Source organism: Dama dama, chromosome 13 (assembly GCF_033118175.1).
Source record: "Dama dama isolate Ldn47 chromosome 13, ASM3311817v1, whole genome shotgun sequence".
NCBI classification, from domain to species: domain Eukaryota; kingdom Metazoa; phylum Chordata; class Mammalia; order Artiodactyla; family Cervidae; genus Dama; species Dama dama.
In genome coordinates this window covers 34416284-34443159 of record NC_083693.1, presented here as the reverse complement: position 1 = coordinate 34443159, position 26876 = coordinate 34416284, and the positions used below count along the sequence as shown (strand labels likewise).

At 38.0% G+C, this 26876-nt stretch overlaps 1 protein-coding gene across 8 annotated transcripts in view; it reads right to left on the bottom strand.

Annotated features, from left to right (window-relative positions):
* The window catches only part of ZFAND6 (zinc finger AN1-type containing 6), a 52533-nt gene extending 26141 nt beyond the window's left edge, over positions 1-26392 (bottom strand). For 3 of the 8 annotated variants that reach the window (XM_061158839.1, XM_061158842.1, XM_061158845.1), the window contains exons 1-2: positions 26227-26353; positions 18660-18745 (exon numbers count right to left, since the gene is read on the bottom strand). The gene's annotated coding sequence lies outside the window, so the exon portion shown is untranslated. Of the gene's footprint in view, positions 1-15167; positions 15254-18659; positions 18746-25908; positions 26037-26226 lie in introns of those variants that run through there. The other 5 variants (XM_061158846.1, XM_061158840.1, XM_061158843.1 and 2 more) reach the window with 5 other exon arrangements.
* Between the last annotated feature and the right edge of the window lie 484 nt (positions 26393-26876).

The window sequence follows — 26876 nt, the reverse complement described above, 5'->3', positions numbered from 1 at the left end:
AATCAATTATAAGCAGTGTTCTCATTTAAAACATCGATGTGAGAGCTAAAGAGTCAAGTGAATGTCTGCCTCTTCTCAACCTAAAGAGTCAAGTGAATGCCTCTTCTCAAACCTGTTACCCTATGCAGTTAAACAGACAAACTTTTCCCAAGAAAGCACAGCTATTCTTCAATTGGATATGCAGTAGTGGATGTGTCCTTGCTAAAAACTCCAAATTAAGTTAATTTCTGGGTATGCCAGGTAGCAAAGCATTACCAAAGTCAAGAGATAATCAGTGATCAGTAACCTACAAGGGAAATACTGTTAATAAACAAACGTCCCACCCAAGCAAATCCTGCACTGCCCACAGTAAGTGGACAATGCCACAGTGACTACAGAGCACCTGGAAAAGACAAGAGAATGTTAATCACTGAGAGGCCAAGGGATAAATGGATAGTATACAACATTTCAGTGGTCTAAATCTACAAAATAAAGAGAGGGAGGAAAAAAAAGAGGAAAGGGGGAGAAAAAAAAAAGAGAGAAAATAAAGGAACATAGCAAGAAAGGAGAAAATCCTGACAGCAACATACCACTTCACTGATTTCATGTTCTCCTCTCTCTCCAATGGCTTAACACACTCTCTCTCACTTTAACCTATCTTCAATTGTCTTTTACTAACTCTAAGAGTCAGTTTCTGTAAGACGGCAAGAACTGTTAAGAACACAGCTTTGACTATACAATCATTATCTGCATCCTATGCCCACACTCCACATTTTTGTTTTACTTGTCAGGAGGCCCAGAACAGTAGTCTCTCTAGTAGGAAATCTCACAAACAGTTCATCTCGAAAAGGAACAGAAAAACACATCACCTTGCTCACAGCCTAAAAGAGACAAAGGCAGGAACTGGAGGGAAAACTGAAGGGTCAGGACAAAGAAGAAAGGATGAATTTTAGTCTCCTATATTAATCTGGATACACCCTCTGTCAGGTATGAGCAACCTAACTGGTAGAATATTCACTGGTACTTAAGCTAATTCCAAGTCAGGAGCACTGTTACTGAACCGTGGCCTTCTTTCAGGCAAGCTCTGTATCAGATTAATCTTTGATATAGCACCAAACACTACCTTGTTTTAAAAAAGGCACTTTAGTAGGCACTTGTAGAACTGCTGTTGTTCAGTTGCTAAATTGTGCCTGACTCTTTGTGACCCCAGGGACTGTAGAGCACCATGCTCCTCTGTCCACGGGAATACTGGAGTGGTTAGCCATTTCCTTCTCCAGTAATCTTCCCCACCCAGGGATCTAACCCTTGTATGGATTCTACCCAACTACAAAACAGGCAAAATTATTTTATCCCAAACCCTGCCTTCTCTCCCTTTTTCTCAGGTAGCATGTGGCAAATACTCTCCCCTACCAAACCTATCTGCTAGCTCTACAAACTTTTCCTCTGATCTCAATTCAAAACTCCAATTTCCTAAATGCTGCAGGTAAACACTGTTATAATAAAAGGATCAGAACAACTCATACTGTGAATGAAATATGACCCACTCAAACCTAAAAATTTAATCCAACTTTAAATCTAAAATCTCTACCTTAAATATGGGATGTGCACATGGGCATCTCTATGTATACCTATGTATGTACTCTGGAGGACAGGGAGCAAATTTTCAGGTATCACCTACCTGCTTCTAAATCAACTCTTAACCTACACTGCCAAGGAGACTGTAAGACATACACATGTGAGTCAGAAAATGCAGCTCACTTCAGAGGCTTTATTAAGTCAGATCAACATGGTCTTCATCTGAATTTCCAGCAAACCCCTAATACAGGACATGACAAATCATGAACCTGTATCTGTATTTGCCATATTTCCCTTAGCTCTTCTGTACTATACAGGTCCCAACTCTGAAGAGAAAGGGAGTGCTACAGAAAGAAATGAAAAAGGCTCCAAGACATGTTAATACACAAGTCACTTTTGTGGTCAAAGTTATACCATGTAATTCAGCTCACTATATTTTGATAACAGTACATTTTAGGAGCCATCTGTCTTGTTAACCTCTGTATTTCTAGTATTTGGCACACCTACATAGAACAGATGTTCTAGGCACTCAAATATTTATATAATGGATTAACACTTGACTTGCATTTACCCACATCACAAAAACAAACCCTGAACCCTTATATATCAATTATACAAAATCCAATCACCCATGTAAAAATCAAATTACCAGTATCTCCGTCTTTAATTTTTAGAATACAGGAATGCTTTAACAGTGTAGAACACACTAATCCAGTTTAAATTAGTTCCCTTCTCCTTTCCAGGCCACTAAATAGCCAGCAGATTAATCTACCACAATCTAAAAATAGTATGCCAGATGAGAATTCTGTGTTTAAAACTTTCTAATTTGTATGATATTCTTTTCAAGAATTTAATGTAACCCATAGGTCATTTAAGAAAGACATTATTACTATTCATAAGTAAAATGAAGGGCTTCCCTTGTGGCTCAGCTGGTCAAGAATCTGCCTGCAGGAGATGTGGGTTCGATCCCTGCATTAGGAAGATCCCCTGGAGAAGGAAAAGGCTATCCACTCCAGTATTCTGGCCTGGAGAATTCCATGGACTGTATTATGTATTAGTCCATGGGGTTGCAAAGAATCAGACATGACTGAGCATGTCAGTGAGCATGTCCACTTTCCCTTTCAAGTAAAATCAAAGTAGTACCTTTTCCACACCATTAAAACATCCTATGTGTATCATTTCACTACTTCAAAAGCTGAAAAAAAAAAAACCCAGTAATTTTCAAGTCTCCCTAAATTAAGAAAAAAAGCAGCATATTAACTTTAAAACTACTTAAAAGTTAACACACGAATCTGCATTGGATCTTGTTTCAATAATACATAGAGGTCATTCTGATAATTTTAAGTTCCTGTTAGGATACATGCCATTTCAAGATCAGGCTTTTCTGTTTCTATGTGTAGTTATGAAACACAAAACAAACTGCTAGGCACCATACTCTTTGAAGCCATTCAGCTGAAACTGTTTCTACTTCATCACCAATGGGCCCTTTAACAGCTCCTTATTTGTCTCACATCTGCTGGATGAAGTCCAACTAGTTCCAATATTAGCCTCAAAATACTGCCAGCAAGTTAAAAGTCCCAAGAACCTGGCTTTAAGTCATATAGAATCAAAGACCAAGGATTTGTTGTTTTTGTTGTTTAGTCGCTAAGTTGTGTTCGACTCTTTGCAACTCCATGGACTGCAGCCCACCAGGTTCTTCTGTCCACTGGACCTTCCAGAAAGGAATACTGGAGTGGGCTACTATTTTTTTCTCCAGAGGATCTTCCTGACTCAGGGATTGAACCTGCATCATCTCCTGCATTGGCAGGTGGATTCTCTACCTCTGAGCACCAGGAAAATCCAAGACCAAGGAAAGTATGATTCAAAATTTCAAGAGATAAGCAAGTTTAAAAAGTCTTGAGTTTTCCTCATAGTCAGAACACTCTTTGACCTAAATTGTAGCAATTTTTTTTAATCCATCCCCTAAAACAAAGGAAATAAAAGTAAAAATAAACAAACAGGACCTAATTCAACTTAAAAGCTTTTATGGATAGCAAAGGAAAAATAACCATCAACCAAATGGAAAGACAGAGTACTGAATGGGAGAAAATATTTGCAAATGATATAAACAGTTCATACGACTCAACATTAAAAAAACAAACAACCAGATTAAAAAATGGGCAGAAGATGTGAATACATTTTTCCAAAGAGGAAATGCAGATGGCCAACAGGCACACGAAAAAATGCTCAATACAACTAATCACGAGGGAAACACAAATCAAAAGCACAATGAGATTATCACCTTACACCTATCAACAGAAATGGCCATCGTCAAACAAAAAGGACACAAATAACAAATGCTGGAGAGGATGTGGAGAAAAGGGAACTCTCATACATACACTGTTGGTGGGAATGCAAATTGATGCAGCCACTGTGGAAAACATGTGGTTTCTCAAACAACTAAAGATAGAACTATCCTATGACCCAGCATGCTTTTGAACTATGGTGTTGGAGAAGACTCTTGAGAGTCCCTTGGACTGCAAGGAGATCCAACCAGTCCATCCTAAAGGAGATCAGTCCTGGGTGTTCACTGGAAGGACTGATGCTGAAACTCCAATACCTTGGCCACCTCATGCGAAGAGCTGACTCATTGGAAAAGACCCTGATGCTGGGAGGGATTGGGGGCAGGAGGAGAAGGGGACGACAGAGGCTGAGATGGCTGGATGGCATCACCGACTCGATGGGCATGAGTCTGAGTAAACTCCGGGAGTTGATGATGGACAGGGAGGCCTGGCATGCTGTGATTCATGGGGTCGCAAAGAGTTGGACACAACTGAGCGACTGAACTGAACTGATGACCCAGCAACTCCACGCCATATAGGATATATACATATATAAATATAAACACTAATTCAAAAAGATACAGGCACCCCAATGAGAAAACAAATATTTTAGAGAGAAAAAAGCACCCTGGCATCACACACTGCCTCAATCCTTTCCAGAGGATGAGAACCAAACCACATGAGAATACTGTCAGTGTTACCCTCCTGTACTAATGGAAGAGACAAAATAAGTCCTTCAACATGGCTATTTCTCATAAACAACTAAGGATTTTATGAGCTTTTCTGTTTTGTTTTTTAAATAAAAAAGGTAACATATGCGACATGTGGGGCTTCCCCACGTGGTAAAGAATCCACCTGCAATACAGGAGATGTGAGTTCAATCCTTGGGTCAGGAAGATCCCCTGGAGAAGGAAACGGCAGCCCATTCCAGCATTCTTGCTTGGAGAATCCCATGGACAGAGGAGCCTTGGTGGGCTACAGTTCCTAGAGTCTCAAAGAGTTGGACACGGCTGAAGCGACTTAGCATACACATGTGACATACAAATGTCTGTATACAAATTATGCCATTATGCCAGTATTATTCCAAGGTGGGTGTATTTTGCAGAGAATAACTTCTGTGGTTAATGTGGTTTCTTTCCCTGCTTTTTCTAAACTTCTAAAACCAACTAACTATGCAATAAAGGTTTTCCTTAAAAAGATGGAATGTCCATTCAATATATACATTCCAATTAAGCAAACGTGAATTATGAAATAATTAGACCTCCTGGGATTATGATCATTTAAAAATGCTCAGCTGTGGCTAACACCTTACAGAAGCTCTGGGGTACAATTATCTTGCTACCTATGTACTTTGAACATTACTTAATACCTTTTTATCTCTTCTAACTATTTAAGGAGCTAAGTTTAACAAATGACAGGTAATGAAAAAAATATTTTACCTGCAATACAAAATAATTCTTTTTCCTGTTAATAGACACTCAAGTTTCCTTCCCCTCGGCTTAAAAAAAACAAAACAAACTGACAGCCACTTTAGACTCATTTTACATGCAAGATTTCTGGTTAGTATGAAATATATTTGTTTCTGTGTTATTCATATATATATATTTTTTGTTTTGTCTTTGTGCTAAGTCACTTCAGTCATATCCGACTCTTTGCGACTCCATGGATCGTAGCCTGCCAGGCTCCCCATCCATGGGATTCTCCAAGCAGGACTACTGGAGGGGTTTGCCATTTCCTCCTCCAGGGAATCTTCCGTTCCAAGGATCAAACTGGAGTCACTTATGTCTCCGGCATTGACAGGGAGGTTCTTTACCACTAGCACCACCTGGGAAGCCCCTGTTTTGTCTTAAGATGGACCATAAATGTGAAATCAAGCAAACACAAGCAGCAAACCAGGATATTGTTCTCTCTCTATTAAGACACATCCTCAATTTATGCAGCACTCTCATTTTAAGAATTAAGGTACTGAAAATACAAAACAGCTTCCATCCCAAAATGTCAACTAAATAATCACTGCAATTGATTTGGTCTTGAGAAGTAAGCTTCCTCACTGTATCAGACAGTAAAATTTTAAATTCTAGAATGTAAAATTCTAATGCTCACAGTCAGAGTGAGGTGTTAAGAGATACCTATAATTGGGACTGTTTCTTTGTTTTTGGCTATACCACAAGGCATGCACGATCTCAGTTCCCTAACCAGGCAGGGACTGAACCCCACCCTTGCAGTGCAAGTGCAGGTGTCCTAACCATTGAACCACCAGGAAAAGTCCCAGAATCTGTTCCTTATTAGAGACAACCAAACCAAGGATATTGGTGACAAATCAGCAAGGTTCTGTGCTGTTTTTCAAGACTATTTTACTCCTGATTTTCATGGGAAGACAGCATCATAAATAATAGTATTAAAATTTTTATCTACATGGAACTCATTCTGTAAAAGGAACCAGACAAGAGGTCCTGGCAACCCACTTCCTTCAAAGAGATAATTACTCTGAGAAAATTATCCAAATCAAAAGGATAAAATATAGCTTGGAGTTTAATCATATACAAATCAGCAATTAAACATCTAGATTCATCACAGATTCTTGTGATTTTTTTTTTACATTTTCTCTCATTATCATTTACACTTCCTCTGATTTCAGGTGCACCTCCCTTTACCCATCTTCTCTGATAAATCAGTCACCTAATGAATAGTGTCTGACACCTTACTGACTAAAAAGACAATACAACATTAAAGAAATCTTACTCTGGAATTAATTCCTTTGATGATTTCTCTTCCTCCTACATGTTAAATGGGGTCACACTTATGATGACCATTATCTTCTGAATCAAAACCTAGAATATTTTATTGAAAATAAAAAAAGTACCGTCGGTAAGGGTACAGGAAATGGGCAGAAATATCAGACTACCTGAAATTTCTATACTACTTCCAGGTATGTGACTCTACATTTTATGGATGCCAAAAAGTTGGTATTTCTGAAATATTTCAAAAGTTGAGAAGCCAATAAAAAAATACTTGAAAACTGAAATGTCCAAAGGTGTGTGGGTCCTGGACCTGTATCTCAGTATCTCATCACCTGCAATTTGTCTTCTTATGTACAAAGTTCAAGTTTCAAAGCTCTAAGTAGCAGCTCTACGCAAATGTTTTCAAAACATGACTCGAGCCCAGACCTTTCTCCTAAAATGCCTCTCTTTGCTAACTGTCTAGAAATTCACTTAGATGTCTCATCAACTCTGCCAGTAAAAGATCATGGGCCAGGACAAGCCAGAAGCTTGTAGCTAAATCAGAGTAGTCTGACAAGAGAAGAACAGAAATGAGAGGGTCCATGATAAATTCTTTACCTGCAATGTCTCCTCCAATCTTCACAATAATATCTCTTACAAGTAGGACTATTATCATCTCCACTTCAGAAATGAGCGAACTGAGGCTTAGTGAGATTATGGAACTTGCTCAGGTCAAACGGCTATAAGCAAGTGGTAAAACAAGGATCTGAATCCAGCAAGTCTAACTTCAAAGCCCAAGCACACATACTTTTAAAACCCCAAAAGGAGACGAGATATATATAGATTCTAACAGGTAAGGTGTAGTCATTGGTCAATTCAAGAAGCATTCTCAGAGCACCAAATATGTGTCAGATACAAAGGAGACCAAAAAAAGAGATCTGAATTTAAATCCCTATTTTACCACTTAATGGCTATATAGCAACCTGGGTAAGTCTCCAGCTTTACTCTCAAATAACTCAGAAAAGAAAATATATATATGCCTATATTTTTACACAGAGAAAGAGAGAGAGAGAGAGAGACAATATGATAAAGCAGATGGGGAAAAGCATAACAATTAATTGAGAATCTATGAAGAGGGAATGGGACCTTTTTGTACTGTTCATGCAGCTTCTATGTAAGTTTGAAACTAAATCAAAGTAAAAAGCTACAGAAAAACTCACAGTGGTATCAAAACATAAAATTTTGTGACTTTCTCTGGTTGCATTCAGTGGCTTAGGTTTAAAAGCAGAGTAAATAAATGGTAGAACTGCTCCAAGACTAGAAGCTAAGAATACTAGGAAGAAAATTGATTGAAGAGGGAACTGCGGTGAAGGAAAAGAAAGAAGAAGTACTGGGAGTGAGATGTTGATAGAGCTTAAGACTAAGTGTGGGGAAGGGGAGTGAGAATTGGAATGACAGGAGGCTAAAGCCAGAGAAAACAGTAGATAGCATTCAACATTTGTCATTTAGGAAATGTAAATTAACTCCACAAAGAGATGCCACTTCAAGTCTACTAGAACAGTTAAATTTAAAAAGACTTACTACTGTATCAAATGTTGGCAAGGTTAAAGAGAAAAAAACACATTCCTGATGGGAACATAGAACACAACAGAAACTTAGGAATACAGTTAAGCCATTTCTTATAAAGCTAAACATGCAGTTATCACACGACCCAGTAATTCCAGCCCCAGGCTTCTACTTAAGAGAAACAGAAATGTATGCCACACAAAAACTTACACATAAATGTTCACAGCAGCATTATTCAGATTAGCTGAAAATTGGAAGTAATCCAAATGTCCATTCAGAGAAGGCAATGGCAACCCACTGCAGTACTCTTGCCTGGAAAATCCCATGGACAGAAGAGCCTGGTAGGCTGCAGTCTATGGGGTCACAAAGAGTCGGACACGAATGAGCATCTTCACTTTCACTTTTCATCTTCATGCACTGAAGAAGGACATGGCAACCCACTCCAGTGTTCTTGCCTGGAGAATCCCAGGGACGGGGGAGCTTGGTGGGCTGCCGTCTATGGGGTTGCAGAGTCGGACATGACTGAAGTGACTTAGCAGCAGCAGCAAATGCCCATTAATTGGTAAATGGATAAAGAAAATGACTACTATCTAGCAATAAAGAAGGACTAAGCCAAGACAGTTCAATGGGAGAAAGGACAGTCTTTTCAACAAAGGGTGCCAGGAAAATAGAATACCCATGCAAAAGAATGAAGCTGAACCCTTTACCTTATACCAGGTGCAAAAATTAACTGAAAATGGATCAAAGACCTACATAAGAGCTAAAACTACAAAACTCCTAGGAGGAAACACATGGCAAAAGATATAGATACTTAATATCTAGAATACATAAAGAATTCCTACAACTTAACAAACAATTTAATCCAACAATAGGCAAAGGACTTGAACAGACGTTATTTCCAAAGAAGGTATACCCAAGCATGGCCAATAAGCACATGAAAAGATGCTCAACATCACTAATCATTAAGAAATGCAAATCAAAACCAGAATGAGATACCACTTCACACCATTAAGATGGCTATTCTCAGAAAATCAGTACATTTTGCTGAGGATGTGGAATAACTGGAACTCTTCTGCATTGGTGGTAAGAATGTAAAATAGTGCAGCCTCTAGGGAAAAGTTTGACAGCGCCTCATAAAATTAAATATAGGATTACTTATGATCCAGCAATTCCACTTCTGGGTATATACCCAAAATATTTGAAAGCAAGAACTAGAACAGATATTTACAGTGTTTATACCAGCATTACACAATGGCCAAAAGGTAGAAACAACCCAATGGCGGTGGATGGATAAACAAAAATGTGATAAACATACATATAATGGAATATTGTTGCCTTGAAAAGGGATGAAATTCTCATATATGCTACTAGATGAATGAACCTTGAAGACATTATGCTAAGTGAATGGGTCAGACACAAAAGGATAAATACCATTTGATTCCACTTAGATTAAAAAAAAAAGTGGGGGGCGGATGGTGAAGGAAACAAGAAGGGAAAAAAAGAAAAAGCAAAAAAAAAGAGAGGGAAGGACCAAGCTAATGACAGACATTGCAACATGGATATACCTCACAAAAACAACCTAGATGAAAGAAGCCAAACTCAAGACCATGTATTTAATGATTCCATTTATATCAAATGCTGAGAAAGAACAAATCTACAGAGAAGAGAGCAGGCTATTGGTTGGTTACCCAGGACTGGGGATGGAAATGAGACCGGTTTAAAAACACTCAAAGAATCTTTTTGGAGTGATGGAAATGTTCTAAAACTGGAATGTCCAGCTAATCTAGACAAGATTAGCTTAAGTATTTAACCTTTTTTGATGATACAATATTTGATATAAAAGAATACATGCAGCCTATTTCCCTATCTGTAACTTACTCAGAAGCTTATATGACTTGGGTTCACAGGTAGATTCTTTATACACCTGGATGCAAAGGAACACAAGGTTCTGGCTAACATCTATTTAAGGAGGTTATTAGCATTTTAAATTGCTCAGATGAAGTGCGTTCACACTTTGGCTAATCTTCCTCTTAGACAACCAGGTCTCGTGCTTTTATTATATGTGAAGAATTCAACAGCTATGAAATTCAAAACTAACCACACATGGAAAACTACCTTAATTTTTCCTATATTTCAATATTTTATCTTCTTACATCCTAGGGATGCTAAAATGTTCTGTTATCTTTTTAGGCATGTTCCAAAAAACTGTCAGAAATACGTCTTTGAAACACGTTCATCTTTAAGCTCTGGCAAGTTGTTTGTTTGTTTTGCTGAACCTCACGGCATGCAGATTCTTAGTTCTCTAACCAGGGATGGAACCCATGCCCCCCTGCCCTTGAAGTACAGAGCCCTAACCATTGGACCACCAGGGAATTCCCTCAGGCAACAGGTTTTGAGTCTGTCTTAGAAGGAGGGACTGCTAATAGCTCAGAATGATGTGGGGGGGGGGGGTGGGCGGGGGCGATGCATTAGTAAGCAGGGGTTAGCCTAGTAAGTCACACGGCTGGGTGGTTAAAAGGGACTTTGATACGGCAAACTTCAGTTCAAAGTATGCTAGCCACTCATCAGCTAAGGCAACCCTAGACAAATTATTAATAGGAAGTGTTTCTAAATCATCTCACTTGTTAAATGAAGGTAACAATACTTCCCCCTCTTAAGGTTGTTGGGTAACTACCTCAGAGAACCCTTAGGACAGAATCAGCTGGTAAAAAATTCAAAAGGCGGTAAGAAATCACTTAAGAATTGTAAGCAGAGACAGACGTGAATGAACAGTGAAGAATGTATTACAGAGAGCCAAAACTAAAAGTGAAGATTGGTCAGGGTGCTGTTTTAGTCATGCGTTGTCTTGCGTAGTCAAACAGTGAAGGTCAAACAGTGAAGGAAGAAAGGATTGATTCCAGAGTTACTGTGGATTTTAAATCAATGGGAAGTTGTGGCTAACTGGGGAAGAAGAGAAGGAAGACTCAGAGTGACACCTGGGTTCTGATATGGATGGTAATACCACCGCACATTTAATGTGAGAGTAGGGAAAAAGGACAAAATAAGCCACTTAGCTTTGAAGAGTTAACACAGGTGTAGAAGAAACATTCATGGAGAGTTCGGTGAACAAGAGTCTTAAGTGCAAACAAAAAATCTGTATTTAAGATACTAATGTCAGAACCATTAATATAAAAAGATGTTAACTGATGATATGGGACTGGAGATTATCCAAGAAGTATAAAGTGAGAAGAGTGTTAATGTTAAGGTCATAATCCTACGAAATTCCAATACTTAAAGGCTGTAATGAGGAAACAGCAAGGATAGAGATCAGAAACAGAAGGAGGCCCAGGCACATCACTAAACATAGGGGAGGAGTCTCAAGAAGTAAAGAGTAGTCAATATACTAAGTTCTGCTAAGAAATCACGTACTTTCAAAAAACCTGGGGGTAGGGGAAGTAACTAAGATGCTTATTTGTGGAGGAAGAAAATGGGTATAAGGATAGAAAGATCTGTTCACTTCTACAAAAACAGTACTAACCATAATGTTTTGAGTTCATTTTTTTTCTAATGATATACAAACACAGAAAATCAGATTCAGCCAAAGAGGTTAATATACATTATTAGTTAATAAATAAGCATTTTCAAGTTACAAAAACAAAAACCTCCTAAAACATTTACCTACTTTATAAAGAAGCCATAAAGGGAAAACATTGCAAAACTGTAAAGTCCCCTTTTACACAGAACAAAGAGACATTGTAACTAAGCCACAGTTTCAAGGCTCTTTCACATTTTACCAACTTTCTGTCCGTTAACCTTTTCCTCTGTCATTAAGAAAAAGAAATCAATGCATTCTCCTTGAATGAAGACTAACAATAGACACTGAATGCATTTAATATCCTTCCTCTAGATCACTTTTTTCCTTCACTCTAAAAGAATAAAATAGAATTATTGATACTGTTATCTTGTCTCAATATTAGGTCATTTAGAGATTCTTCTCCCTCTAGAAAATTGGCCTCTACCCTAATGTAGAAACGAATGTACTAAAAGGATACTCCTTAGTTCAAACTGTCCACCAAAAATCAGTAGTAGAGGTACAGAAGAGAAACAATGGAAAATTATCTGTTCTCAAAAGCATTGCAGGCAGATTCTCCACTGTCTAAGCCACCAGGGAAGCCCAAAGTTCTAATTTTACCAGAGTACTGGAGAGGAGGTAATCTTTATCTTGCCTACTCACTAAAATATAATCTATAGCCAAATGTGAAATGACTTTCACTAAAACTGTTATATTTACTATTACCTTCATCTCTATCTGGCAGCAATAATATGAATCAGTTAAGAAAAAAATTAAATACATTTTCTTAAATTCAGAACAAGGGAAATATGATACAAATGTTTAAGCACCAACATAAATTTTAAATATTTATGTGAAACAATTGTCATGAATCAAGTATTTAGATTATGTGTATAAAAGCCTGACACACCTAGCAAATTTAAATGCAGAGAAAATGTATTTCACAACAACTGCTTCATTAATTAAAAGTCATCAGTTTTTTTTTTCTCTTCCATTTCAAATGTTAAGAAAACCAAAATATCTGGGAAAAAAAATCACTCCTAAGCCACAACAAACAAAACATACATGAAAAAAAACTTCCCCCAGAAATACACAAAAAGCCAGAGATTTAAATTTATCAGCAAAAATTTACGGAAAGTAAATTATTTAAACTGAAAAATGAGCTGGACTATTTAATTCAAGATTATACATACATGCTTAACTACTGGCTCCACCAGTGAGTTAGAACTTAACCCATGACTTATTACTGACTCCTATTTATAAATTAGATTTTTTAAATGTCTTATAGAATTTTGCTTTAAAACAACTTTTTAAGTTTATTCTGGAACATTAGTTAACAAGTTCACATCCTGACAATCCTAGCCTATTCTATTTAACAGACTAGCTGCCAAACATATACACAATGCGGTAGTTATTGCCAAAGAATGCTCTTAAAGACAATTGGGAAGAACACAGGACTAGTTACACATTATGTGTATATAAGGTCATCTTACCTTCAATGAAAACCTAAGAAATACTAGAAAGGTGCTAATATTTTAAAACCTAGATTTATAACACAGATCTATGTTTCTATATTGTACTTAAAATATCAGAAATGCACAAAGTGACAAAGGCTATTCACATCTGTTCAGAGTAAAGTATTACAGCTCCCTCTCTAAAAATGTTTCTGATGTTCTTTCTTAGAAGAAAATCCTCTGATACGTGCTACCAGAAGAAACATGTACTAAGGAAAACTTGTGTGAGTAACAATTCCAATGTAAAACATTAAGCCCTGTACTTAACTGATAGCAACACATACAATACAACCAACAAAGATATAATTGCTCACTTAAGTAGGTAAAATGCTCCCAATTTCCTTCAGCTGATTTTAATGTCCAGAAAATGGATTCAGAGTCATCTACATCTTGGAAAACAGAATTTAAAATAGCCTATTAGTTTAGGCAAAAACTAATCAACAAGTCAGACACCTTCAGAGGCACACTTTAATGAGAACACTTAGGGGCTACCCATTAGAGAAATTCTGAAGCACATTTTTCTGGTGGCAATATAAACTGGAATAACCTTTTTGAAAAGCAATTTGGCTACTAAAATACTTATAGCCTTTGATCTAGGTAAGCCCACTCCAGGGGATTTTCCCAAAAGAAATAAAGAGGAAAATATCTTAAAATTTACACAAAGAGGTTTGTTCAGCAATACCATTTAAAATGGTGAAAAATTAGGAACAATCTAAATGTAAAACAGGCAAAAGACTAGGTAGATTAAGGTCCCATTAACCTAAGAGAAGTCTATAGCAAATGAAAACAATTTTAATAATAGATGATAGTTTGATAAAAAATAAAAAACTGTCTTTATTCACAATTATGGGAAAAATATAAGAATATGGTATGGTACAGAATAGAATAGGGAAAGAAATAAGACTACCTCACAATGATCTTGTGGATATTTGGGTGACTTTTCTTGATTTTATTACTATTATAGTATTGCTTATGCAATAGATGGAGCAGAAAGCATTAATTTAAAACATTTTGCGTGATCTGAAAGCAGCAGCATAGTAAATACAAGTATACTGACTGAAATGCTTAGGTGGCATTTGGGCCAATTATTCAAACTATTCTACACCTTAATTTCTATGAGATCAAAGAGCAACAGTACAAAAACAAGAGCCTCTAAAGGAAACTTCTGGTACTGAAACATAGTACAATTATTTCTTAAGTAAGAAATGTCAATAGATTTACAGACACTCTTTAAGTTTTGGCAGCCTATCTACACCTCTTAAAAATATAAATTCATTCATTTCCTGTTTCAAAATGGTGTTAATTGCTTATGTCTACCTTGAAAGAAATGAAGTTTGGAAGAAGGACAAAGTTTTACCTTGTTCTATATAAACTGAATCTATGATCTTTTAAAAAAGCAAAACTAAAATTATGAGCATAGTAAAAAGCACCAACACATTGGTAGATTTAAAATACACTGAAGTTTTAAAAGGGGGGATGTATGCTGGGGGGTAAAAAAAAAAATTAAGCATTTCAATTCTTTAAAAAGGACACATCTAAACCTACCACATATATCTGTCTTCTGGCAACTTCACATCTTAAGTTTAAGGAAAATGACATAAACAGACCTCCTCCTCAAGATGTCATTTATAAAAACTGACAAATGACTCTTCAAACATCCAATCCGAGAGAAAAGACTGTTACTGGAGATGATTTTTATGCAAGTATTTTTTCATGACACTTAAATTCTGAACTAAAAATAATGATAAAAGAAAGTCAAGTTTGATTCTCTGAACACCTATTTCCTGTCCAAACAGCCCTTTTGTTCTGCTTCCCTGCTTAATTTTAATGTTCAGTTTGCATCAGAAAATAGCAACAATGACAAAAGCTAGCATACACAGAAGCACAAAGGAGCAAAAGTGTAAAATAAAGGATCATTAAAAGATTAGAACAAAAATCCTACCAACAAAACCTCCACAATTTTCTGTTTGCTTCACCTCAGATTAACTTCACTTGAAGCTGTACTCCAAAGCAACCAAACCTCAATACCAAGCTCCACCTTCTCCAATTCTAGTGGCTGAAGAGTAAAATCTCCTCCCTGTTAGTGAAACTGATAATTGTGATTGGATACGGCTAATATCCATTATTTTAAAGAACTTTTCCTTGCTAGCAGGTTAGGTTAAACATAGTAAAACCCCCTGGATAAGCTGGTTTCTTAAAGAAACAGTAGGTAATGTTTCAGTTTTCCCATCATATACTATTTGCTTCCTCTTTTGTCTAGGTAAAAAATAAATAAACCAAGTAACAGCAATGAAAATCTCACAGAAGAAGTGTTAATTTGCAGTTCAATGACCAAGTGTTTAAAATACAATGCTTTTAAACGAAATTATTTGATTTTTTTTTTTACAGAGCCTGAGGGTGAAGTTATGCTTTATAAAGACAAGATTCCTTTTTCAATACAGTTCACATTTGGTATGAAAATTCTAAAACAGCAACAGAAATCCACTGCAAAAATTTTGCTAATGAGAACAAAATAGTATTTTCTCTAAGACTTAAAACATAAATCTACATCTTAAATGAAAATACACAGCACTAAAATATTGAATGCAAAAATTTCTAAGTTATTAAATAAATATCACAATAGAGTTAAATTTTCAGTGACATCAGACTGATATTTCTATTTAAAACTGAAGAAAAATCAGGTAAATATTATTTCTATGTCACCACACTTACAGGTCTGATGTCATGTTTTGCAAGGTTAATGCTTATCCATCGCAAAAACAAAAGGAGACGACAAGTTGTTCTAACGAACATGTTCAAGTATAAACTTCAGGATGGTTCAAGTCATTTTCTTTTTTAGTTTTTTTAAAAGAAAAGTGGACATTATTTTGCATCCTACTGAGATATTACTCTAAGGTGGCATAGTAACCCTAAGGGAGAGCTGAAGGGTATCCTCCTCTTAAAATATAAGTTACGTTAAATGTTATTTTTACTACAGAGATTCTGACTTCTGAACAAAGATCTTTGGTCACTTTGTACATTACAAAATTTGTTGTATTTTTAAATTTGCTGTATGCTTAAATTAGAACCGTTTATGTTTTTAGGAGTTTGAACGTTAACTATTACTCTGGCATTCATCATTATCTGATTGAATGACAAAGAGTATTCACCTCTACCAAAAATTGACTGACATAAAAACAAATTCAAAATTAAAACAAATCAGAGTAGCTCCTTCTTAAATATACTTTCAGTTACTTTATGTAAGAATTTTTCATTTAAATTTCATTTTCTAAGTTAAAAATCTTGCAAGCATTTTTCCTGAAAGAAAATTCATACATTAGAACAACATAAAGCCAACAAACTTATTTTGAATACAAAGGGAAGTCTTTGTAAGAAACTGAAAATGCACATAATTGCAACTCGACATGAATATGGAGTAATACCCCATAGAAGCCCAAACAGCTGCATAATCTATTATGCCTTTTAAGTGGACAAATTGAAAGAGCCAATTCACAGAGGTCCAGTCCCAAGATCCTTTGCAAGGATTCACAGCTTTCAATGCCCAGTACTTCACGAGTCAAGTTCAGGTTTTCTTCCCTCTGTGTGGACACATGCAAAAAGACCCTGGGAGTAGAAGAGGTACATGAGCAGACAATAGAAAAAATATACAATCTGAGTTACAGCATCAAACCTGAGTTACACCATAAAACAAGTTTTAGATGGCCAAAATTCTATAGGGTTATAGAAAAAGAGATAGCAAACATTTTACTTTTAAAATTTGGCAAACATAAAATAGTATTCAGCTATGGGAACCAAATGAACCTTTGTTCTAACATCAACTTTTCACATCAAAGTTAACTATTTGTGTACAAAAAAGACATAGAACATACACTAATCTAACACCAAAATCCTCTCCAATTATAACCAGAAGAAAATATAAACTGAACTATTCCAGATGGTTCAAAGACCTCCAGGACCTATTTAAAAGAACTGCAAGTTGATAAATATCATTTTAGGTGGCTTACAGATTAAAAGTAAGAGTATTTTATTCCTCTTCTAAATCTGCAATAGAAGAAAGCAACAGAAAAAAATAAAAAGAGAGTGATACCACAACTGAGGTTATCTGAAAATAACACTGCTTCCTGGGAACAGGGAGGAGGCAAAAGGGTCAAGGCTCCCTCAAGGCTCCCTGATTGCATGTGAGGACACCACTTTTCCAACATCAAGTATTCAAAAGGCGTACTCTTTGTGAGAGTTCAGAGGTTTTCACAAACCTATCAACTGAAAACAGTTTAGAAGAGACCAAGCCACTAAACAACTTGGTCTCATTTCACTTATTATTAAAAAGACCCTATATAAAAAGGCAATACCATCTTGCCACAAAAAATAAAATAAAAATAAAAAGGCAATACCTAGACTATTAGAAATAACTTTTGTTACGTTCAGAGCAGGGGAAACTTCCACGGAATTTTTAAGGACTGAGAATGGCTCAAAATGTTCTTCCTACAACAGAATTTATTCCTTGGCAGTAATATCCCTGAGTGTTACAGGTTGTTAAGGCAATAGCTGGTGAAAGGTGGTTGGTGACAATAGCAAAACATGACTAGGGTCACTAAGGATAAAGTCTGAAAACGATCCACTGATGGAAGAAAAAAATATTTAAGAAATATTTCCCTGAAAAATACACAGTGTCTACAAGAGTGAGGTATGTATTTGAGTTTGCAACTCCTGATGACTATCTTCTCATTAAGAGAAAAAAATACAAAGTGAGTATGGGGGAGAAGGAGGGGGGCAGTGAGGGTCCATTCAGGAGAATACCAAGCACAAAGGAAACATTTAGGAAGTAAACAGGTAAAAAAGCATAAACCAAGCTTAAAAAGAGGTATCTTTCTGTAAGACAGTAAATTGTTCTAAGTCTAAAGAAACAGACAAGGTCACCAATAAATGTAAATTAAAAAGGAACAGGGATCATAATGTGGAGACCAAAGTATAAGTAAAAGAAAAGCATTCATAGTCCTCAATTATTTAGATTTAATAGCCATGAATTTTCATGTGCCAAACAACACACAATCGATCATCTAAGTAAACTGCTACACAAAGAAATGACAGAAAACAGGTTGGCAGACTTTAAATTCCCTCTCTGGTTAGTGGCCTAAGCCAGAAAAACATAACCAAAAGATGAATGATGCACAGCAATTATTTAATAAGGACAGTTCTATATACAGCTATCAAAAGAAAAGCTTCTTTTCTCAACAGTCATAGGGAAAAAATTTTAAATTATAGTCCAGAAGAAAACCAACAATTTTAAAAAGCAAAAGTTGAATAGGTAGTGTTTTCTACCTATTGAAAAGCTTATTCATTCATCAAACATTGTGAACACCTACTATATATATGCTGGGCACCACTGGCTGCTGTGAAAGCCACAGCGAATTGTCCCTCCATTGTAGAAACTTACCGTCTAGAGTCACACCAGTGCTGACCACCTAGAAAATAATGCGAGTCACATGCAATCTTCCACTTTCTGGTAGCCACTTTAAAACACTACAATAAAATTAAATTAACTGTCATAAATATTTTAACAGGAAATATGTAAAGTAGCATTACTTCAATATGTAATCAATATCTTAAAAACTGAGCTCTTTTCCCTTTTTTGTGCTAGAAATCAAGCTTATATTTCATACTTGTAGCACATCTCAATTCAGACTTCCCATATTTCAATAGCCAGATGTGGCTACTTAAACTTAAATACTGTAGCTTTTAGCCACATGATTATTCAGAAATTAAAATAAATTTTCATTACTGCACAAGACTCTATCTCCGCTGTTCACTGTAACAGCCACTAGTCGCATATGGATACTGAGCACCTGAAATGTGACTAGTAAAACTGAGGACATGAATTTTTTACATTATTTAAATTTAGTTAATTTAAACAGCCACAAGTGGCTAGTAACTTACAAGACTGAAAAGTACAGCTCTAGGAGAAAAAGACTGCTGAAAAAATCACATGCATTTAATGAATTGCAGTTGTTACAAGTATCTACAAAAGAAATGTCCAATGCGAAATGGGAAATGAGTAAATATACCCAACAGAGAACTTAACCTGTTTTGCCAGCATTACGGGTTAATTCATCAAAGGAAATCACAATTTAGCAAACGAGGACAGCCTATGCAAAGATCCTGAGTGGGAGGAAAGCGAAAATACAGTAGAAATAACGAAGGAAAGTACCAAGGAGAAAAATAATCCAAGTTATTTGTAAGTGACCAATTTGGATCACAGACTATAAATAGGATAGGAAGGTGGTGAAGCAGAAGCAGCCTGAGCACTTGGAAATAAGTCTTGCAATAAAGTGTGCCCCACTCTCTTCACTCAGTAAACTCCAACCATTCCAATCTCCGGTCACCTCCTAAATTGAACCAGGTTCTTTTCATCCCCTTTACTTGGGAAACTTGCCCCAGTACTTTTCTGATCTTAGAAGTCAGAATCACAGTTCCAAAATTTCTATTCCAGACAGGGTTTGAGGCAGTAATCCAACTGGAGGATATGGCGTGGAGGGGGTGGGACAGGGCCTTGAACCTGTTTGCAAGACAATTTTTACAAAAAATGTTTACAGAACCAATTCAATGGGTCACTTTTTTTTTTAAATGTTGTGACAGACTGGGGAAGTTAAGAAAACTTCCCCATCACTAACTTTAAACATTACATTCTCAGAACAAACATCCCAACTAGCACCTTCCAATCTCTATCAGCACACCCTACTTCTCTCCTTCCCAGCAGTTGTCAAAACCTGAAAACTCTACGCAGTGGTCTGTTAACAGCCTAGCTTTTCCAACGGACAGTAAACTCCATGACAGCAAGGATCCTGTATCATTCATCTGTCTCCTCAACACTTAGCACAATGCCCAAGTAGCATAGAGGAACAGCTGAAGGAAACCGCAACAGCAGGGATTTTAATAAAGATATTACAAGTTAAATTTAAAAGAAAAAATACCTAAACTAGGCTCAAAGGAAAACTTAATGGCATTACATTATTTTCATTATACAACATAAAACATTAAGTGTGGAAATAACAGTATTTTCTTTTTTTTTTTTTTCCATTTATTTTTATTAGTTGGAGGCTAATTACTTTACAATATTGTAGTGGTTTTTGTCATACATTGACATGAATCAGCCATGGATTTACATGTATTCCACATCCTGATCCCCGCTCCCACCTCCCTCTCTACCCACTCCCTCTGGGTCTTTCCAGTGTACCAGGCCCGAGCACTTGTCTCATGCATCCAACCTGGGCTGGTGATCTGTTTCACCCTAGGTAATATACATGTTTCGATGTTGTTCTCTCAAAACATCCCACCCTCGCCTTCTCCCACAGAGTCCAAAAGTCTATTCTGTACATCTGTGTCTCTTTTTCTGTTTTGCATATAGGGTTATCATTACCAACTTTCTAAATTCCATATATATGTGTTAGTATACTGTAATGCTCTTTATCTTTCTGGCTTACTTCACTCTGTATAATGGGCTCCAGTTTCATTCATCTCATTAGAACTGATTCAAATGAATTCTTTTTAATGGCTGAATAATATTCCATGGTGTATATGTACCACAGCTTCCTTATCCATTCGTCTGCTGATGGGCATCTAGGTTGCTTCCATGTCCCGGCTATTATAAACAGTGCTGCGATGAATACTGGGGTGCACGTGTCTTTCAGATCTGGTTTCCTCGGTGTGTATGCCCAGAAGTGGGGTTGCTGGGTCATATGGCAGTTCTATTTCCAGTTTTTTAAGAAATCTCCACACTGTTCTCCATGGCGGCTGTATTAGTTTGCATTCCCACCAACAGTGTAAGAGGGTTCCCTTTCAGTATTTTCTAAATTAAAAAAATTCAAGACCAAAAACAACCCGAAGACCCTAAGGAATCAACTAAAAACTCGAGGACTAACAAAGCAACAACTAAAAATTGTAGGGGGAGTGGGGCAAAGAGGATGGTAAGACTTAACAAAATAACCAAAGAAAAACACATTATTACTCCCAGTTACTAAAACAGTGTGCACTGACTGGTACTGAATAAAAGCTAAAAAGAACCAAACATAAATGTATTTAGTATTATGACAATGGCAGCTTTATTTAAAGGCAAAAGAAAAAGTTTTCTTTTATGGGGCTAAAATAACTGATTAACTACTAAGGAAAACTAAGGACAATTCTTTCACTTCACATATTAAGTCAAAATAAATTCTGGATGAACGGAAGAGAGAGATGTGAAAAATGAAACCACAAAGAACTAGAAGAAAACAGTTATCTGGGTAGAAGAGTTCATTAAATATGAAAGTAGAAGCTGTAAAAACAATGTTATTAACCTAAACTTCTTAAAAGACAAAACTTTTAATTATTAAAAAAGTAAATAAATAGGTAAACAAAAGGCTAATGAAGAGCAAGGGAAAATGTTAGTAGGATGAGTCAAAGGGTGGCTATCCTAAATATAAACACCACTCCAATGAGCCAAAGACAAACCAGAAGATGTCCAGAACCTATACCTCTATTCATTATCATAACTCATTAATCTAAGAAATAAATTACAAATCTTACAAAAAGAAAAAGAAGGGAAAAAATATTACTTCTGGAAAGATATGGAGGAAAGGTGTACTCTCTCATATTTATTTATTTATTTATTTATTTTTTACTCTCTCATATTTTTCATTGAACTTCATACAGGTTTGGTCAACTTATACTACAATGTTAGTCGAACTTTTAAGATAAGATTTGTCAGTATTCAAGAGAAAAAAAAAAGTTCATATACTTTAAGCAATTTTAAGACAGGCTGAACCCTAAAGAAATAAGAAGTACATAGGAAGATGTAGCTCTTAAGATGTTCTTCACCAAACTAACAGTACTTTCATAAGACAAAATGGCATGTACCTTTTAAAAATCTTATTTTCAATATATGGGGACCTAACAGTAAAGCTGTTTTTATCCAGTAGTCACATGGATGTGAGAGTTGGACTATAAAGAAAGCTGAGTACCGAAGAATTGATGCTGTTGAACTGTGGTGTTGGAGAAGACTCTTGAGAGTCCCTTGGACTGCAAGGAGATCCAACCAGTCCATCCTAAAGGAAATCAGTCCTGAATATTCATTGGAAGGACGGATGTTGAAGATGAAATTCCAATACTTTGGCCACCTGATGTGAAGAACTGACTCACTGGAAAAGACGCTGATGCTGGGAAAGATTGAGGGCAGGAAAAGGGGACGACAGAGAATGAGATGATTGGATGGCATCACCAACTCAATGGACATGAGTCTGAGTAAACTCCGGGAGTTGGTGATGGACAGCGAGGCCTGGCATGCTGCAGTTCATGGGGTAGCAAAGAGTCAGACATGACTGAGCGACTGAACAGTAAAGCTGAGGAAATCCTTGCCCACAAGCAGTTTACTTCAAGCAGGGGATATAGACAATAACCAGATAAATCACTTCAGATGTTAGGTTCTCAAAGGACACAAAGAAGGTAACAGCCAGCTGACAGGGAAAGTGGTCTGAGATGGCGTCTCACAAGGAGTGACATTTGAGCAAAATACAACTGGGTGTTCAGGCAGAAGGAACAACAATTTTAAGAGAACTAAGCCTGGCATACAGGACTGCTGTAGGTGCACAAGTCAGGGTGAGCAGCACAAGATAAGCCTGTGAGGCTGATGGGCAAGACAGTCTAGATCAACCACAAACAAGGCCTGCCCAAGAGGTACCTTAAGAGGAAAACACACAACCAATGGTGAAGATGGTCTGAAAAAAGGTAATTAAAAAAAATAAAAAAGGTAAGTAAAATATATCCCTTTAGAAATTTCTTACACTGACTACTTGCTGAATCACAGTACTTTGGGTTAAAAAATATTTCACCTGTTTCTCTTTGTAAATGTGGCTATTAGAAAATGTTTAACTACTTATGTGGTTCCCATTTGTAGCTCCTATTATATTTTCATTAGACACTGTAGGTCAAGAGTATAAAAAAATCTGAATTTGTTTGGAGTCTGAGAATAAGATAATCTACTTTACACATCGAAACGATTGTTCTGCCCAGGAAAGGGAGAGAATCTTGAAGCAAAGATACCAGCGAGGTGACTACCACCACCATACCATGTACAACAAAGGTGTTGAGACGGATCATATTTGGTTTAAGTTTTGAACACAGAAGCAGCCTGGTACTTCTTAGAATTCAACGTTTAATTGTTTAGGATAAGAAAAACAGAAACAGAGAGACTGGTGGGATACCTGCCAAAATATTAATAATTACTCATTCTTTGTAACTTTTCTGATGGTTTTGGGGGGGGGGGGGAATCTGCCCTCATAATCAAATATAAAACTGAGGTTTGTTTTTTTTAAGCAAGATAAAATAGTCCTATCAAAACAAAGCACCCTGACATTTGTCTGCAGGCTGCATGCACTGTTCTTAAAAAAAAAAAAAACACTTCTCACGCCTATAAATAAAAAAGTTTATTCAAAGATATACATAAACTCATATTACTTATACACACACAATTTTCAGGAAGTTAATACTGCTCCATAATTTATCTTTGTGTTGCTGTTCACAGGATAAATTCCAAATCTGAGGCACGGGGGTGGGGGGGGAATAAAAAGTACTTAAATGTGTTGCTAACATATCGTGATCAATACTCACCACACTCCTTTCTCAAAAGTGTTCCAAAGGACACACTCAATGTAATTCCAGAGAATAACACCTTGGCCCTAATCATTTTCCTTAAAAGCTCTGCCATTTGATAGGTACTTCACTTAACTCAAGTCTGCATAACTGTTAGGATAAACTCAGGACAGGTTTCTTTTACACATGTGTACTACAGCACAAGAGAAGTTTTAAGAAATTCGCCAGAGATTAAAAAGTGGGAAAGGGAACCCCAGAAAAGTGATTTACCTTATACCCAATCAAATGTTTTTTCTACTATATTTACATTTTTGCAGTGAAAAAGTTGACAGCAAATAGTGCCAGACTTCTTACCATGGGATTTCCAAGGACAAGATTCATTCAGATTGACAGGAATCCTGGTTTCTCATGCAGATGGTTCAAAAACTATGAACCAATTACTATGGATATGAATTTGCCATTAAAACATAAAAGAGAATCCTAAAGTTTTTCATTTATTTCTAGTATTTCAATCTATTTTACTCCTGAGTACCTAAAATGTCCCACTGAAATCTGCATTCACTCTAAAGCAACTCTTGCATTTGTGTGCCAGGATCCAGGAAATAAGAAATGTTCATGGGACACAGCTGGTGACAGCAAAACAGAATCAAAGACATCAGCTAAAGGCCCATGAGTCGTGGAAGATTAACACAATATTAATCTTTATATTAACAGAGCAATGAAACGAGTGAACTACAGCTACATATTCTTTTTATAAAAAAGCTCAAAAGAAAAACAAACTAAACACACAGTTTGAGCACACAGACGTTGTTATGAAACTAAAAAGAAAAAAAAAAAAAAATGCAAGGGAATGGTAAACAAAATAACACTAGACTGAAATGATTACCTTGGTAAGGACAGGCAGAGGTATAAGACAGATAAGAAACTCATAAACATATGCAAGTTTTGGTAATATTCCAACTTTTGGTTTGGAGATGGAAAGCATGGATTTTTATTACATTTTTATCTCTTTATACTCTATTGTGTACAGCATACTTTAATACCGTGTTGTGTGTGTTCATACCTTTGTGGCATTAAATATACTTTGTATACTTTGCTTAAAAAACTGTAATTAACATACAATAAACTGCATATACTTAAAAGTGTAAAATGTGACCTGTTTTGACACAGGAAATTATCACAATTGAGATAATAAGCCAACAACCCCGAAATTCTCCTCCTGTACACCTTTGCAATCAATGTTTCCCTTAAATACATTTTAAAATGCATAAGAAATAAAAGTTTAAACGATAACCTGTTTGGGAAATATAAATGTGCATATTCTGCAGAAAGAAAACATTTTCCCTTGAAGCCCTGGACTAAGGGTAACTCGGCAAAATGTCCTAAAATTGGTAACATAAATATTACGTAACTAACCTTAAAAGTCTATGGACTTTTACATTAAAAAAACAAATTTCGAATTTGATTTGATAGAGGACTTTAAACCTCTTGCTCGAAGCATTAGATCATTAATAACGAACCAGTTTTTTAACCACCAAACAACTTATACATGGTCTGCGTGTAACTTCTTCACACTGCTGAACAACTAATCTGAGTGTGAAGATAAATCATCGCAGCGTCTTAATCGTGTGGTTGGTTGGTTTGGCACAAAGTTTCGACATAAAAGTTAAAATCATCTCAAACGCATTATTCTTCTGTTCTTGTTTACGTAGTTAGACGGCAACGTGAAAATACTACTCCAGAGGAAAACTGAGAAATTCTGAGTCCACCCAACAAACGCAGAGGAAAGAGAGACCCCCCCGCACACAACCCCTTTTCCTTGTCTGACTTGCTAGACTTTCCCCCTGGCCGGTTGCTGGAAACACGGCAGGTGAAAAACCCTTCCAAGAGGGCTCGGGCTGGGAGGCGTGAGGCGAGGAACTTGACCCGGGCTGGTGACAGGGACGCGCCAGAGGGCGCCCGGGGTCCCTCCGGCCCCCGCCCGCCAACTGTTCGGAATCGGAGGACAGCAGCGGCTCCCCACCCCCCGAGGTCCGGGGGCAGTGGGGGGGGGGGGGTCTCACCTCGGCGCGCCGCCCTCGCCCCCAGCGGGAAGCCCGGGACCTCGAGGGCCCGCCGCGCGTCCGGGGGAGTCCGCCGCACCTCTGCCCCTGCCCCCGGGGCCAGGAAGCCCCTCACCCCTCAGCAAAAGCCCGGCCCCGGCCCGCGGGCCGGCGGCCGGCCCACCACCTGCTGCGCCCGCCGGCCGCCCTCCGCTTCCTGCTCCCCTGGGCCGGGAGGGGCCGGGGGCGGGCCTGGCGTCGCCTTAGCCGGTGGGGGAAGGGAGCGGGAGGGGGAGGGGAAGCGCCGGTCGCCCGGGCCCCACGGGCCCCGCTCCTCACCTGGCGGCGGCTCCCTCCGCCTGACGCGCTGCCTGCCGCCGCCGGTCGCCGCCGGTGAATGGGGACAGGTGAGGCCGCCAAACCCCTGATCGCTCCGGCCCCGCCGCCGCCGGCCCCTCCGTCCGCTGTTTATTAAACTTTTCTGTTTGGTTGTTCGGCCTGTGACGCGACTACGGGGCAGAGCTCCGCGATTGGCCGGCGCCCGGCGCTGACGCGGCAACCCCCGCCCGCAGCCTAATTATTACCGGCCGGGGCGGAGCCGCAGGCCGGACCCGGCGGGGAGGGGCGGAGTCAGGGCTCGGAGCAAGCGGCGATTGGCTGGAGCGTAAGAGGGGGCGGGGCGAAGCGAGGGGGAGACGCTCCTCCGGCCTCTCCGCCTCCACTGTCCTTCCTCCGCCTGGGCTTCCTCCCAGCAGCAGCGGGGGCGATAACGGGAGGACGTTTCCTGGGGTCTAGAGGAGATTCATCGAGTCTGGGGCGGTAGGTTCAGGTTTCTCTGCTACCTCGAAGGGGGCTGCATGTTCCTGTGCCGGATCGAGTAGCCCGAAAGAGTTGCGCTTCACCTGCCAGTTGTGAAAGAAGGAATTCTGAGCTTTCCCCCACGTGCAGCATTGTGTCCCCACCCCCCATTTTTGCAAGCGCAGAATCCA